The sequence below is a fragment of the Crocodylus porosus genome, unplaced genomic scaffold (genome assembly GCF_001723895.1).
Source record: "Crocodylus porosus isolate Cpor-Errol unplaced genomic scaffold, CroPor_comp1, whole genome shotgun sequence".
In the NCBI taxonomy this organism is placed as follows: Eukaryota; Metazoa; Chordata; order Crocodylia; family Crocodylidae; genus Crocodylus; species Crocodylus porosus.
Window position 1 is genome coordinate 257,352,978 of NW_017728886.1, and position 16,970 is coordinate 257,369,947.

General features: G+C 46.4%; 1 long non-coding RNA gene across 1 annotated transcript in view; it reads right to left on the reverse strand.

Moving 5' to 3' along the window:
• The window catches only part of LOC109306039, an 18,663-nt gene extending 6,513 nt beyond the window's left edge, over nt 1-12,150 (reverse strand). Inside the window, exons 1-3 of the long non-coding RNA XR_002099823.1 lie at nt 12,140-12,150; nt 9,969-9,976; nt 8,297-8,300 (exon numbers count right to left, since the gene is read on the reverse strand). This is a non-coding gene — a long non-coding RNA (uncharacterized LOC109306039). The remainder of the gene's footprint in view (nt 1-8,296; nt 8,301-9,968; nt 9,977-12,139) is intronic.
• Nucleotides 12,151-16,970: the final 4,820 nt, after the last annotated feature.

Genomic DNA, 16,970 nt, shown 5'->3' on the forward strand with positions numbered 1-16,970 from the left:
GCCCTGCCAGAGGGGCCCCCAGCTGCCAGGGCTATGGCACCGGGGACCCAGGCCCACAGCCCCCTACCCCAGCAGGAGGTGGCAGCTGCTGCAACAGAGCAGAGCCTGGACAGAGGGAACCCGTGCACCACAGATCTGTGAGCAGGGCGGGGAAGGTGCGGGCTGCCTGCCATGGGCTTGGGCTCTCGCCCTGCTGACCTCCTCCGGGGTCTCCTCAGGCTCTCTACCTCAGTGTGCTGCAGGGAAGAGCAGAGCGATGCAGAGATCTCTTTGCCACTTTGAGCTCTGCACTGCCCTGGCGAGGTGTCCCTTGCCTGTGCGGCAGGAGTGGGGACAGTGGTGCGGGGTTGTGGCCCTCACTGCCATTGCATGGGCAGGAGATGCTTTGCCAGGGCAGCACGAAGCTCGCAGCAGCAAGGAGATCTCTGCGTGGCCCTGCTGTTCCCTGCAGCACTGGGTTGCACCTGCTGGGCTGTGGAGGCCCCAGGGGAGGGCAGGAGGGCAGAAGCCCAACTCACAGTGAGCAGCCTGCCCTCACCCCTGCCCCATGCACTGATCTGGGGGTCCCTCCTGCCCCCCTGGGAGTGTGCAGAGTGGTGGGAAGCTTTCCCCCACCCAAGCCCGCAGCAGGCAGGCAGCAGACAACAGGCAGCAGGGGAGAGCCCTCTGGGAGTGTGCACAGCAGTAGAGAGCCCAGCCCTACCCCCTGCCCCCCGGATGAGCCACCCATGACCCCATCCTGCCCCCCTCTGGCCCGGCAGCCATGCATTGTGGCCTGGGGCCCCAAGCCCCATGCACCACCTGGCTAGGCAGCAGCCCCAGCCCTGCCCAGTCCCTTCCCTCCCTATGGGAGCCTCAATCCACCCCTCATTTACGTGCAGGAGCTGCTCTGCAGGCTACCTGGTGGCGACATGCATGTACACGCACATGGCGCCCCTGCCTGATCACCCTTCTCCTGCTGCCTCCCAGCGCCTTGCAGGCTGGAGCGCTCTCCGCCCGCACAGAGCTCTTTACAAAACTGCAAAAACTGCAGGTTTCTCCATTAAAATGAGTAACCCGTGTTTTTCTCTGGAAATCCGTGTCTTTCTCCATTTTTCCCATGGGAAACAGAAAACCCGGATCCCTGCCCAAAATACATCAGTTCTGGTGGTTAGCACTCTCCACCTGTTTTTTGAGATGATATTCCTGTAGGGACTACCTGATGAACACACTGTGAGAACCTTTTTGAGTCATCCACCCGCCACAACCTTCTCCCAATAGGTGGGATAACCTGACTGTGTTTCTGGGGTCAATCCCGGGATATGCCATGGAGGCTGGAGAAGGAAAGGGGCGTCAAATTCCCCATTAAAATGAAAGGGAATAGAACATTTATGTTCCACTGGTGCCTCTGAAAATCTGTCCACTGGCATCTTCTAAAACACATGTAAACCATATGTCAGTGGAAATACCGCCCTTCCTACTCAAAGACTTAGATGCCCCCCTGGTTAGGTTCCCATTCTGCTCTTCATTGCACGTCCCCCATCTTTGCCATTACAACAACTTGGGTAGAGGCACGTTACCTTGTAGATGGTAATAGGGATCGTTCCAGAGATGGCGTCATTCCTGTTGTCGCCCATGCGTGTCATATTGCTAAGCAACGCTCCAGAACACTCATTACACATCCTGCTATTTATGTTTCTTGCTTCACACATTTGCTTATGCCTCTGAGTTGGAGTAATGATGATGCTGTGTTTCAGGTAGACCACTAGCAGAGAAGAGGCAACTTGCTCTGTAGAGTCCCTACAAACTCATCCAGCTTCCTGTTTAATTTCTCCTGCTGTGGAAAGACTATTTACTTCACATCTGTGTTGTGGTAGAAATTTGCAGCATGCCTTTCATACTGTGATTATGCAGCCCCTTGCTCCCCTCCAAGACTCTACTAATCATGAGTAAAAGAATTATGATAAAAGTGCTGTTAGGTCTTAAAGCTGATAGTAATATGCCTCTAGCTTATTACCCAGCTCTTGCATATATAATATAGATGTGTATATTGATCTCTCTCAAATTTCCCCAAGTCATTTTTTGTCAGTTTGGTGCTTCACGGCTAGTGCAGCACAAGTGATACGTGTAAGTAATATTGGTAAGACATAGTTTTTTATATGTGAGGTGCTAAACCTTTTGCAAGGGCAGCTGCATTTGCAGTCATTCAGAGACAAGCCTGGTATTCATGTATCTAAAATAGAAATTTCCCCATCTCATCTCTCCTGTATGAATATTTTTCACAATGGTTCCAACTGATTCTGTACGCTAAATTAAAAAGTACACCGCATTGCCCTCTGTGCCTTAACAGGAGTGTCTCTTGCAAAGCAGGAGAAGTGATTCTTCTGCTGTATTTTGCAATGGCCTCACCTGGAGTCCTGTGTCCCATTTTAGGTCCTCAGTTTTGGATTCAAGAAAGGTGTGGACAGTTTGAAAAAAGTCTAGTCGAGACTGAGAACAATTATTAAAAGCCTGGAAAGCAAGACATAAGGAAAAGCTGAAAGAGTTAGAGTTCAGTCTGGAGATGGGAGCTGATAACAATCTTCAAATACTTGAAGTGTGGTTACAGAGGATGGAGACAGACCATTCTCTGTGGCCATAGGGAACAGGACTAGGAGCAGTGGCCCCAAGCTGCAGAACGGGAAAATTAGGCTGGGAATTTAAAAGGATTTTCTGACTATAAGGGTCATCAAGGATTGGAACAGGCTACCTAGAGAAATTGTGGAATCTCCTCCTTTCCCCCTGAAAATTTTCAAAAGCAAGTTGGACAAACACTTGGCTAGAATGATTTAGACAGGGCTGATCCTATCCTGAGCAGGTGACTGGTCTAGATGACTTTGTGAAGTTCCTTCCCACCCTACTTTCCTATTATCTTATTATACTATGGCCTGTAAAAAATCAATAGAGAGAAAAAACAGTACTGAATACTGATAAGACATAAAAACAAAAACAAAAGATACAACTGTATGACACTTGATTATTTGGATTTATCAGGATTGAACACTCCTCTATTCAGTCTCCTTTTCATTTGTATGCCTTGAGTTTCACTTTGCAATCTACGGTTCAAATTTCAAGTAAAATCTGTAGGCGCCCAATTTATGTCCTGGAAGCCAATTCTATTAATTGAGCATGAAATACAAGCTATGACTACATACCGTGACATGAGACTTGGCATGCTATTTACATTTTGTTTATACATTTAACTGGCAAAATGAGTGAGCATCTTGTAAAAATATTGGCTTTCAAGTTCAAGCCACAGTCTAAAGGAAAATAAACTGGCAGTATGAGAATTTGTGATTTTAGATCAAGGAATTCATTTGAATCTAAGTGTTGATAGAAACCATCTTTCTGTAGTTATGTACACAGAGTTCCTAGAGTGAGAAAGGCAGAGCAGTGGAATAATAATGATCAAATTAATTAAAGAGAGGGACATTAAACACAGAGGAGATATGTAACAGGGAACTGGAGGGCTCCTGTTACTTTAAGAGAATGCAGCAGGCCAGGCTGGCTGTGTTGGGCTGCAACAGCAAGAGCCCAAGCTGGTTTTTAATTAAAAGGCGAAACCCCTGTGTGTGGCTGGGACAGGAACAGGGGCAGGGCTTCAAGGCATATAAACCCAAAACCTAAGCCAGAGTGGAGCTCCAGAGCAGGATAGCTGCAGAAAGGAACTAACCAGCACTCAAGCTATCCCCAAGAGAGCAGGTATAGTGCTAAAGAGGATTTATAGCCTGTGAGGAAGTTAGTGATTCAGGGAGGAAGAGTATCTTTTTATTTTTCACACCCCGTGCATTTGTACTTATGTTCTGATTAAGGACCAGAGGACTGGACGGTAGCTAGAAGAGAAGGCAGGATGACACACAAGTGCATCTGGGAGGCATTCCTGATTTTCATCTCTACTGGGGCAGCCTCCAGCTGAGAGGACTAGGGCCAGGGCTTGAGCCCCAGGGACAGTTGAGATGGCCAGGCCCTGAGCCCCAGCCAAAGTGAGATGAGCCAAGAGCTGAAGGCCCAAATGCAGTAAGATAGGCCAAGGGCCAGACAAGACTAAGACTAAGCCAGGCCAGATGAAGTGGGCCTAGGCTGGCACTCTACAGCAAGAGTAGCCAGCGTACCAACACCAAGAGGGTGAAGCCCATACAAGTTGATGTGTGGATCTAGAATAACACCTGCATGGCTGTAGGGGTGAAAGGAGACCATAAATAGCCCTTAAGGGGCCTGGTGCTCTGGGGCACTGAGGTTTAATTCCATCAAGGCATGGCAGGAGAGAAGAAAGGGGAGAGTACCCTGAGGAGCTGAGTGGGGCAGGGGGTGTTACGGCCACCCCTGGGGCACAGTCCTGTTACAGAATAATATAGACAGTTTCAGATTAAATTCTTAAGTGAATTGCACGTCAGATCAAAACAGATCAGTTTGTGCCATTAAAAAAAAGAAGAAAGACAGTGGGCATAACTGTGAAAAGAAAATCCATTAAGAAATTTAAGAAAGCTAGCATCTTACAGCATAAGTGCTGTGAATTGGAGCATGTACACAAAAGACCTCTAGCTTTTCTGTAGCAGCCACAATAAAATTAAACCTCTTGCTGGTGTTTTATTCTAAGGATCTGAGGCACTTCAAGGCCCAGATGATTGTTAATACTGTTTTCAGTAATATCTTGAAAGAAAATGAGCATAGATTTAAAAATGCAGAAATGGAACAGTAACCACTAATTTAAATGCAAGTTGCAGTGGAGAATAATGTCAAGAGTATCTTACTAAGCTTCAGTAAATGCCTAAAATTATGCAGTGAACCTTGTGAAAGAAATATAATGTATCACTCCCTTCCTAGCTGAGGTGTCACACAAATTTCTCAGTGCCTTTAAGTAGAATAAGTCATAGCCCATGCAGACATAACTAGGTTGTTCCTCCTGCTCCCCATGTGTGTGGGGATGAATAAGTTGAGAGGATGACTGTGTAAATGTCGATGGGTGGGAACAATAAAGAAAGCTGCAATTCATTGACTTTAGAATACAGCCAAAAAATTGAGGGTAACAAGTGGATTTGCACAGCATGGGGTCATGAGGAAAGCAGAGGCCACTGTGGACTGCAGAAAATCTGAGCCAGCTGTGCAGTAACATAAGATGCCAGTGATTTGTTTCTTGGGTGACACCCTAGGAAGGAGAGCAACCTCCATGAGGTTGCTAAGCTTCATCCTTCCTACAAGTGGAAAGGGGTGGGAGTGGGAATGACAGTGGGAGTGGGAGCTTGGAGGCCTCTGTCCCAAGCATTGTGCCACCTTGCAGAGCACTAGAGGAAGTACACACATTGCAGGAAGCATAGACCTGCAACAGGGTTCTTCCTTCAGAGCAAAAGAGAGCCTGGCAGACAGACTGTGACTGTCAGTGTCACCAACTACGCTTCTAGTCTGGCCCAGGCAACACAACAACAGGCTGCTCTATGTGTGGGTCTTAAAGTCAAACTGGAATGGTAAAACTAAATCCCAAACCATCCTGAAGTGATGTAAATAGTCACCGTGGCCAAATAGTTACTGGGCCAAATACAAAGAGGTGTGTGGCTGGACAAGCTGCACGAGACTCCTTTCATCTTCAGAGTCTGATTAGGGCTGCCTGACTTGCACAGCCCCTCGTTCAGAGTACTGCCACTGGACTCCAGTGTGCCGCTGGAGGAGATTCCAAATGCTTGGGAACATGATTTCGATGGGTTTATATTTAATCTAGTGAAAGAATTAGAAATCCTCCAGAAGAAGATATCAGAAAATGGCCCTAAGACTTAGGCTAAGTCCTAGGAATAGTAAGTACTGGGTAAAAAGTCAATAATAAGAACACACCTATGGGCTATATGAATGTAGGACTTGAAGGAATCATCTGGGGCATGGAGCCCAGTCCTGCATGATCTCAGCTAATCCTGTAATAAATATTTGTCCAAAAGAGTCCACAAAATGTGTGCTCCCATCTGTCCTATGCACCACTGCTATACTATACCTCCTAATGTCCTATTCTCTGTGGAGGAAAAAAGCCCTACAGCCTACCATGGGAGTAGAACAGGAGATGCAGGAACACTGACAATATTATGAACCATTAGATACTAAGGACATGGTGGTAAGAAAAACAACCACAGTGAAAATTAGACAAGGACTTCAAATAGCTTAAGCAAATCTAAGGTCTAGTTGGCCTTGAATAACCCTTTTTCAAATTGGCCCCTAACTTACCTTTGTGGATAGATAATTAAAGCCATGGTGGAGACTCAGTGGGTGCACCTACACGTTCATTAATGCATTGTAGCTACTGCGCATTAAGTTTAGTACTTGGTTAGCCAAGTATTAAATCAATTTGCAGTAGTGCCGGAGCACAGGTTTTTAACAATGCTTACTGCACAGCAGCCTAATACTACTGCACAGTAGCTTATTAGCATGGTTCTTGCGTGGCACGTTACTGTGCAGGTGATTAGGCTACTGCGTGGTTACCGCCGCATGTAGATGCGCCGGTAGGTCTGACGTCTGCTAATTCATCAAGTTGTGCATGATCTGAGCCTTTTCCAGGGCAGGAGAAACTAAGGACACACTGCTTGCTACAGGGTCAGAAAAGCCTCAGAGCCTATCAATATTTTAAACACAGCACTTTGCCTATCAGAGCTGCTGAAACTTAGCAGAGATAGCTTGGTGCACAGGGGTTTGAGACTGGGTGGGAAGCAGCTGGAAACAAAATGGATTTATCTTTCTATAAGTAACTCTAAGCCACCAGAAAGCCCTGCCTTCCTTTTAGTCCCCTACTCAAATGTGCCAAGGAGGCTGAGCCATGTTTATTGGTGCACACGGTGCACACAGTGCAGAGGGTATCTTTCCTGCAGACCACTGCAGAAAACTCAAGCTGTTTTGAAGCCAACACACTGCTAATTTTAAAAAATTCCAACTCTCTGCTGACACCTCCAGGAAGAGAGATGAATCTTTCCAATTTTCTTCTCCATGTAACAGAGCCACTGCAATAATGTGAGGGGAAGATTCTTTCACTCCATATTAATTTAAAAGCAAAGGCACAAAGATAGAACTCATAATTTCTGGTTAACTTCCCTATTATACTTTTCTTAAGAAAAGTGGGTAACTGCCTGCAATTCCTCCACTAAGAACTATTTAATAGAAGGCTGAATACTGAGCTAGTATTCATTTGCTTCTGTAGACCTTGTTTTATCCAGATCTTAATATCCCTTGAACATATTGTCCCTCCTGGCCTGTATATTCTTCAAAAGCAAAGACAGCTTTCTCCACCCAGTGCATTGGAGAAAACCCAGCATGGTTTGAATACTGCTGCAACCCATAACAATGCACAGAAATGGCATAGATGGATCTGTAGCTGGGAAGATTAAAAAAAGATTAAAGCAGGACAGGTTCTGGGTTTAAACAATGATGATGGTGTCAGACCCTCCTCTTCTGGAAAACAGCATGATGGGTTGGTTACGCAGGCTATAGTGTTAACCCCCCTGGGCTTTGCACCAGTTTGTCTCTATTTAATGTCTTTCAAAAAGTCCAAACTTATGGAGTCATGTGATTAGGTAATAATATCCGCTTACATTTAAAATTAAAAATACGTTTATATCCCTTGTGACTGTGGAGAAAAAATTCAAAGGATGAACCCTCAAGCCTCCAGAAGCAGAAGGCAAATAAAAAGGATGCCATATTCGCTGCTATTGTTAAAAAAAAAAAAATCTTGTTATTTTTAAGCTGGTTTCATGATTGTTTTATGTTTAAGGGGGTAATAATGAGCCTTGAGGAGGGACTCACCATGCCGTGGGAAGTCGGGGGCCTCGGAAGAAGCCACTGAGCCAGGGACCTTCTCTGTGTTCCAGGAAACCGTCCAGAACTAAGAAGGGCCTCGAGGAAGAAGTCATCTTTTATAGCGGTGATTGATCTGATCCGTGTCTGAACCACAGCAAGAATCCTTTTGAAACAACCTGTGTGGCCGGCTTGCTGACGGCTGCCCGGCTCCCAGCTCAGAAGGGATTTCATAGTATTGATGGGGAGTTCCCACCAATCAGGTGATGGCAGGAGAGGAGCTTACCCTGCCCCTATCCTGGGGTAAGACAAAGAGGTGGACCTGCTGAGGGCTGTGCCTCCCCCCTTCCTGATTGGTCCATCCACAATCTGGGGGTGGAGCCTCTGGAGGGAATAAAAGAGCAGCGTGCCTGGCACGTGGGCGGCTGCATCGAGGGACAGAGAAGAAGACGGGCAAGAAGAGCTGGTGAGAGCTGGCCAGTGGGGTGGAGCCATTGCCCTGAAGAGCCCCGAAGACCCTCCTCATCGGACAGGAGTGGCGAGCGGCCAGGTCCCGAGCCCTGCCACTGAGAAGCGTGGCTAATGGTGCACAGCTCGGTGCATGGAGCAAAAGATCCTGGGAGCTGCACAAAGCAGCTCAGGTCCATAACCCCTGGCAAGCAGCCAGGCTTTCGGTCCATAGGTGGTGCGTGGAGAGAGACCCTGGGAGCCGATTGGGCAGCCCAGGTCTCCAACCCCTGTCACGAGGCCAGAAAACCTGGTGCACACAGCACTGCGCAGAGGGCCCAGGAGCACACCCGGACTCTGGGAGCTGCAGGAGGCAGCTTGGGTCTTCCACCCCTGGCACAAGACCAGGAAGTCAGTGCAGGCAGCGCTGCATGCAGGATCCAGGAGCAGACAGAGACCCTGGCACTGCCCCAGCATGCCCAGGTCTTCAACCATGAGCAAAAGGCTCAGTGCACACGATGGTGTGCAGGGCCCTGAGTGGGCAGCAGCCCAGAGAAAGCCCAAGGCAGCTGGGCAATAGGTAGAGCCCTTGGTGCATGGGATGGTGCACAGGGCCACGAGTAGACAGATGCTCCAGAGATCCCAGCAGGGCAGTGAGTCCCAGTCAGAGGAGGAGATGCCTTGCTCCAACCCTGGACCTGTGAGTTGCCCAGGGACAGGGGATTCCCACAGGGGAGGAGGGATCTTCCCTCCTCCTGCAATACTAAGCTTTGGAGAGAAGATCCCTGAAGGGATTGGACTTTTCCAGGGGGGATGTTCGAACTGGGATGAGACAGGCCTGAGGAGCACTGGGGATTTTCTCCTCCCTGTCACTGGAGTGCACCCACAGCTCCAGGACAGACTGGGCCTTGGTGTCCCTTAAAGAGTGGTTTGATATTCCTGAGCCTCATATTTTGTGAGATAGCACCTTATATTTTGTGAGCTTGTAAGTTATATTTTTAAGGGAAACTTTAATAGAGTTTAAAGTTGCATGACCCTTATTGAAACCCTGGTTGGGATATTATCATGTTACTTACCTGTATCGTGAGTGGCGGTATAGACAGATACCATCCACAGTTTATGCTGTTATGTATATATTTTAGATATATATATTTCTATTTCCATTTCTCTTTATGGTTCCTTATATTAACAAATCTGTATATAGTTAAGTTTACACAGTGTCCTGGTTTGTCTCTCTCTAGGGGAAGGAGGGAAACTGCGCACAGCCAGCAGTTTCACTCCACAGCGCCCTGCTAATTTCTCCCTTCAATTCGATAGGGGAGTACCTACCCAGGTACCACCCGGGCTACACCTGGTAGAGTTAATGCTAACTGTTGGAGGCAAAAAAGAAGGAGCGTGGGACTAATGGATTATGTCAAAGCTAGACATCTGGGAAATGTTTATATACTGGCCTGGAGAAAACATGAAGCACTCTGGTGCTGGAGAATCGAAGCTATTGCTCTGGAGGCCAAAAGTCTTCAAACAGGAGCGCCAGTCATTGCAAAGGCACTGGGAGCTCTGAAATGACATGCACTTGGCACAGGGTGCAACAAGGCAAAGAATTACTTGGAAGCTTCCAAGAAAGAAATGAACCAAAAATTACTCTATTTATGCAGCCAGTTGATTTACACGTAGAGTTTGTGAGCAATTGTCTCCTTTGTCTGAAGTGGGTTCCTGATTCATTTTAGTTCCCAAAAAAGGACTTTTTGAACTAGACTTTTTGAACCCCTGTAGAGGAGAGCCAAAAGACCAAATGAAAGGGTAGAGTCTAGATAGAAAGGCCACTCCGTAACAGTGGCTCATCTGACAAAACTATGGTGCCGCCACACTGCAAGCTGAAACCTGACTAGACAAAGAAAATGTGGAGCAAGAACAAGAAAGAAGGACCAAAGAGACAGATTGAGAGAAGAGGAAATGCAGTGGTACATGAACAGTTAAATGTCCAAAATCCTCCTTGGTGTAAGTCTCCTGTTTTCATACGGGGTTCCACCAGGTCAGAGTTTGATCCCAAGCTGCAGCATTTAGCTTTCAAGTACATTATGTGCTCAAAATGAAATCCCATGGAAGCTCTTTGAGTTTTCTTAGGGTTTTTCATGCAAAGTTGATTACGGCTACCTTTTGGCCTGACAACATCCCGCTAAGTATGAATGAAGTTGAGCAAGGCAATTAAACCGTTGGAGAATTCTCCATGAAAATAGCACACTCCCTAACTCGTTAAGTTCAGAGGTTAATGGGGTGAATGAATACAAAACACAACCAGGGAACGCTTGGTGCTGTTATAATGTTCCACCCCCATTTCCCCCCACAGAGCCGGCAGGATGAAGTCAGCATGGGACATGGCAGCCAGCTCAGTAGTATCTAACTGTTAACAAATGATACATGTCGTATGAGATGGGCTGTGTATTGGCTTTTAGGTGGCATCCTGGCCAGTGTCTTGGCCAAAGGGACAACAATATGTTTCATCATGGCTAGGTGGAGAGCCTGAAAACCCTATGCTTAACTCTGTCAGAGGCATGGGCGACTGGTGCCTCCTGAGTCTGGGGGGGCACCAGATCGCCAACGAGGGAGGGGGATTCCCCAGCGGCTGATCGTCGAGCCAGCAGCAAAACTCAAAGTGCATTTCTGGTTTCACGGCTGGCGCTTCCAGGGGGTGCACGTGGACCCGCGTGCACTCCCTACGTGTCGCCAGTGCTCAGAGGTCAATGTGGGTGCTTCAAAGCTATTCCGGTGGCAAGCAGATCCTGCCCTCAGACATCTCTTGGTTCAGCGAGGAGACTTCCAGTGAATGAAAAGCCTCTGCAAGGATACAAGAGCAGAATTTCAACGAAGACTGTGTCACTTCAGTCAGTTCTCAGATTTATTACTGAAAAAGAGGGTGGCATCCACAGGGGCTACATAGGTTAAGAGGTCTGCTAATAACAATGAAAAATTGAGAGCCTCTTCTTGCCCCATTGTCCAGCTCTGTACCCACACTGCCTTGCACAGGGGCACTTGGGCCCAGGGTTTTGCCTTGGGCTTATTTCTAAATGAAGCAAATAAAACTGAGAGGAAAAAACAAACTCCAGCTGAGACTGCTAAACAGATCTGTAAATGGGCATCATAACTTTCCAGGCAAGGTCACCGTGGTAAAAATATTGGGATCGTTCAAAAAACAATTATAGGAAGGCCTGGAAGAAACAGAGGACAAAGGCAAGACAAGCCTTGGTGGCTGAGGGACTTTCACTCATCCCCAAAACAGCTATGTTGTTTCCGTCGTATAAGCCATTAAGTTCCAGTGCTAACATTATATGTGATTTCAAGGTCGGAAAGAAGCCATTATTCATTTCTTAATAAAACTGGTCTTGAAGAACAATCAAACTCCAGCTCCTGACCACCTGCCTGAAACAAGAGCTTGCTTTGTGTTTTTTGAACAGAGTCTTTAGAGGAGTGATTCTCAACCAGGGTGCAGCACCCCGGGGTGCCTTGACATCATTTAAATGGCGCTGTGCTGCATTAGCACTGATAGGGGTGTGAGCGTCTACACGTGCGTCACAAGATAACCTCAGAGACTTCAAATAGGAATCCATACTATCAAGCCGGTTGGACCTGTAGTGCTCTTCCTGAGTTCTTTGCAACGGAAGCATTGCTCTGTTATTTTTCTGTACCCAAAAAAAGATGTGAAACCTAAGAGCTGGCATTTTCTGAAGAGTGCCTTGAGTCTAAAAAGGTTGAGAGCCACTGCTTTCAAGTTTAAGAGAAGCAAGGAAGGAAATGAAAAGGGGAGCGGGGAGTCACATCCTAAACTGAGACTGAGTAATCGGAGAGAGCATACGCGAGTACTTTGAGAGCAAACAATGACAAAACAAGCATTTTTTTAGTTTATTTTATCTTTCACGACTCCCACAGCAGTAAAATGACATTGAACATGAGCCGGGTAATATTACACCACGGTGTCAGCTCTGCTGCTTCCTTGGTTATGGAGGTTCATATTTTCCCTGGCGTGTTGGCATAGTGAAGGAGCGCAGCCTCCACTTGCTGTTTTCCCTTCTTTATAAGGGAGCATCTGTTTCCTTCCTGCTCTGTGTAATCCCCAGAAAAGAACAGTGTGTGGGAAGGCTTCAATGCTCTGATACCGAGCAAGGTGGTAAACAGTATTTGTCAAAAGAGGGAATGTCTTTAGCCTGATAAAATATTTAGTCTCCAGTTAAGTGCTCCATTAACAACTCCACGGTCCCTTTGTATGTGGGTTCGGGGAAGAATTCTTTCCATGTCTGATTTCTATTTGCTTTAAAGGTGGCATTTATCTCAGCCGACTTTAGTGAAATTGTCCGCGGGGTGTTGTTAAAAACACACCCCGGCGCTGTGTCTGAAGCAGGAGAATAGTTGAACAGACTCAGAGGCATTGGTCTGTCAGAGTAGCAGGCAGGTTTGCTGGCATTTTGAGACTGGGTGCGGGGTTTGTTTTAGAGCAGGTTTTTAGCAGAAGATGGCAGTGTTGCAAACATTGCATTTTCGTTAGGTGGAGGGCCAGGAAATAATCCGGACAAGCTGGTACGAATGGTGCATTATAATGGGTTTTGTTAGTGGCCATTGTAGTAGTGACAAGTGCACGGACGACATGTGCCCCTAGAGGCTGGGGGACATGCAGCCACCTGCAGGGGCAGCAGCAGTGGCAGCGGCAGAGACCTGGTGGTGGCAAGCAGGGAGCTCCCACAGGCGGCCGCAGCAGTGTCAGCGCCCAGAGGGGGGTGGCAAGTACCATCTGCCGACAAACGCTGCTGACACTGTCAGCAGCAAGGCGGGTGGTGGCAAGCAGCAACCACCCACTTCTGTCAGGGGGTGGACTGCCAATCTCAGGGGGTGCTTGTGCACACACGTGCACTCCCTAAACTTTGCCAATGGACACGTGTAAAACCATCAACAATAAAAAAAAAGACCTATAAAAATGGCTAATGCTTGATCAAGCATGCAAAAGCAACTCAGCATGTGTAAGATCCTCATGGTTGCCTTGAACATAACCTCAGGTGCTGACAAACTCCTGCTTTACTGCTCAGCGTTCATCACCAGGGATCCTGGTTTTCTCTTATTTAAAAAAATCCCCAATTTTTGGTTTAAAAAAAGTAATCCCAAATCCACATTTTTCCATGATTAAAATGAAACTAGACAGACAGACAGACAGACAGACAATGAGTTGAAACAGTGTTGAATCAAAACACCCAGCAAAATTTCGCGCAGCCCTAATAAATACCTATACATATCTATTTCGCACAGCCCTAATAGATAGAGAACCAGGGCTGTGCTCCCAGCAGCTCCGCAGCCCCATGTGGCTCAGCTGGGGGCGCAGTCCTGGCTCTCCCCGCCTCCCATGGCTGGGCTGCGGGAAGCCAATCATAGCGCAGGGAAAAGGAACTCAGCCCAGCTGAGCTGAGCTCCCATCCCCAACGCTAGATCAAAATGAAATTCGAAACGAAATGCTGTTCTGTTGAACCCTCAAAACTCAAGTTGAAATGGAATGGTGCCATTTTGCACAGCCCTATCTATATCAATATCTATATCAATATCGATATATAGATATAGATATACATCTATAGATATCTATATATTAGAGGTGTTGCATTTAAATCACAGAAAAATGTGGATTTGGGGTTACTTATTTTATTAACCAAAAATTAGGGGGGGTTAATCAGAGAAAACCAGGAACTCTGTTCATCACCCCCTCTTCCAAGACTATTTTACTCTGTATCAGATTCCAGCTTCTCTTCCAAACCATCAACTCTGCACAGTTTAGTTCCCTTTCCTTCTGCGTACTGTATCAGCCTCAAGTTTTGCTCTGCAGGCGACGTCAGCTCTTATCACCCACTTCCTCTTCTCTCAAAAACACCTTCATGCCATTCCCTACGAGTGGGCTAAATCCCATTTAAAATAAGTCTACCCACCATCCCAGCTTCCTTCCACTGCCTCCTCTACACTCACCTTTGCTGAAATGCCTACAGGAAATGGCTGTCACCAGATAGGCAGGTGGCATGCTGCCCTTACTGCTGCTGATTGGCTATGAATTTGGCACATGAACTGTGTCTATGCAAAAACTCATCTGAAAACCGCCCCCAAAAAACATCCCCTTCTTATACTCAGCTTTATCACGTAAGTATTTTTTGTTGGAAAAAATGCAAGGAGGCCTTAAAAGCTCTCCGGAAACACTGAATATTCCCCTATGGAACCCAGAAGAAATAAAATATCTGAATGGGATCCTAGCCTGTTGCATTTAGGTAACTGCCCAAGTCCTCTGCAACTGGATTGACTCGTGCCTTTTAGGCTACCTGCAGGTGCAGGTTGCAGGCGTGCCTGAACACAACCACCGTCTGTCCTGGCAAGTCTCACATCTATTGTTCTCTCACTTCTTCTGGCTCCAGACTCAGCTTTGGCTTTTCCGGACCCTGATCTCATCTTCCCTGGAACTTGGTACCAGCTCTCTGGCCCTGGTTTCTGATCTCAACTCACTTTTCAGACTATGTCTCTTGGATTTCCCTCTTGGCTTTCCTGGAATTGGTCCCTGTGTTCTCAGCATCTCCAACCCCAATCCTGACCTGACACACTGGTAATCCGTGTTCTGGCCTTGCTAGCCCCCTGCTTGCTCCTAGTGGCCCATCACAGGCCCAGCTGCCCATGTCCTGACTGAACCCTCACACTAAGTTCCTCTGGCTAAACCATATCCAAAATCATATACAGGCAGCCTAATATTATACAGTGAAAACAGTAACATAAATGAATGCAACAAAATGTGAGGTTTGAAATGAGACCACACACATCATATCAGTGAAAGAAACACAAGAAAACATTCTTGACACCCCACGGACCCCATAAGGTGACTGTTGGTGAAACAAGCCTCAGTCTCTCCATCTGTAAAATGGAGATAGTTTTTCCTTGCCTCACACATCTGTTGGAGAGATCAAAGTGATAATGTCGTGCTTCGGTTCTACAGTGTGACAGCCCTCAGGCTACCTCAATGGAAAGATATGGATCAACCTAACTCATACAGGCAAAAATATAATCCATTTTGTCTCTGCAGCCATGGGCTTTGCCACCAGTCACTACTTTTTTTTTGGAATATTCTGAGTGTCTTGCTCCTGAATGTAATGTTGTCAGTCATGTTACTGGTAGCAAAACCATCCTGTTCTGAATGGCACTGGGATCTCTAGTGTCATGAAATCTGAAGACAGATGAAAACTGAGCAAGTCAAAAAAACCCCAAAAAAGAGTCAGTTTGCTTGATAAGGTTGCAGGTATTCCTGCAACCAAGTAGCTTTATTTGGGACAGTCCTCTCACAGAGGCAAAAAGAGGTCATTCACATGAGTACATTTGTTCATGTCTAATCCACTGGAAAATCTAGCTCCACACAGGACAGGTTGTATTAAGTCTGCAGCAGCTCGTGGCTTTAGTTCTAACGGCCTTTAGCTTAGTCCCTACGTGTCACCAAAGAGGTGATCAGGGCTGGTCCAAGATTTGAACCAGGGTCTTACATGCACAAGATGAGGTTCCTTTTAACAGAGAAAGTATACATGTTGGCGAATATGTGTTACAAATCCTTCTGTATGCGTGAATCCCATACGAGTAGCTCCACCCCAGCTACGGAGCATTGCCTTGCCACTAGCTGTAAGCAGTTCATGCTTTTAGCCCTGCAAGTTCCCTAGTCAGTCCTCAGTGAATCAATTAGAGGGTGATTATCACAGAACCACTGAAATATTTGGGAACTGGGCCATAAGCCCTGGGCTGTCAAACCAGGTTCTGTAATAATACCAATTAAGTAAGGCATCCTCTATAGAAGATTTCCCTACAATAATCAGCTAAAGCACTGGCTAAGGTACAGGTTGATTTGTTCACGATATTTTCAGATATAATTCAAGATGTGCTAAAATTAATGACTGCAGGCATAGATCAAACGTTCAGCACAGGAAATAATCCATGCTCCTTGTGCCTGTTTCTGCTGTAATGTGTCAGTAATTAGTTTAAATGTATCGGTTTCATCTGTTGATTTTCCTTCTGCTGTTCAAGGAGATTCAAATATGCACCTTTTTTTTTCTTATAAAAGATCGTACTGCAGCAAAGTGTACAGCAATAAATGGAATAGGCCTAAATGAAATTTGCCCAAGTCCCACAACTATAACAGCCTAAATGAATACAGAAGAATACATACATTAGCACATAAGAACATATTTTATTGGAGATGAAACCTATGGGGACTTTCTGCAGCACTGCAAGCAACCTTTAAGATTATATAAATGGCTGTAAAATTAGCATTGAAGCTATTCGTGGTATTGATGGAAGCAGTGACTTTTTCAATACTTCAGTTCTCAAGCCTAGGGAAGCTTTATTTATCTGGCAACAGCAGACCTCTCCCCTCCAGTGTAATTTCCACTTCTGCTGAGAACCGTGTAAAAACTGAAGAGCACATCAAATACAGTTAAAGGTGCAGTTCTCTCCTGAGTCACCATAAACCATAGCTCATCGGGTTTGACTTCTTACTAATAAACAAATCAACAATGAATTGCCATAAGCTCTAGACCAAACGTTGTCTGGACTGCTCCAAGGGGCCTCGTTCAGGAAAGTTCTCTCTGGGCACATCTACACATGCATTTGATCCAGGCTCAGTTTACTCAGGTGTAAACTTCTGCAGATTAAGCTCTCCTGGGCAGGCACCTACACATGCAGAGAGTAGGGAGCAGATTTGC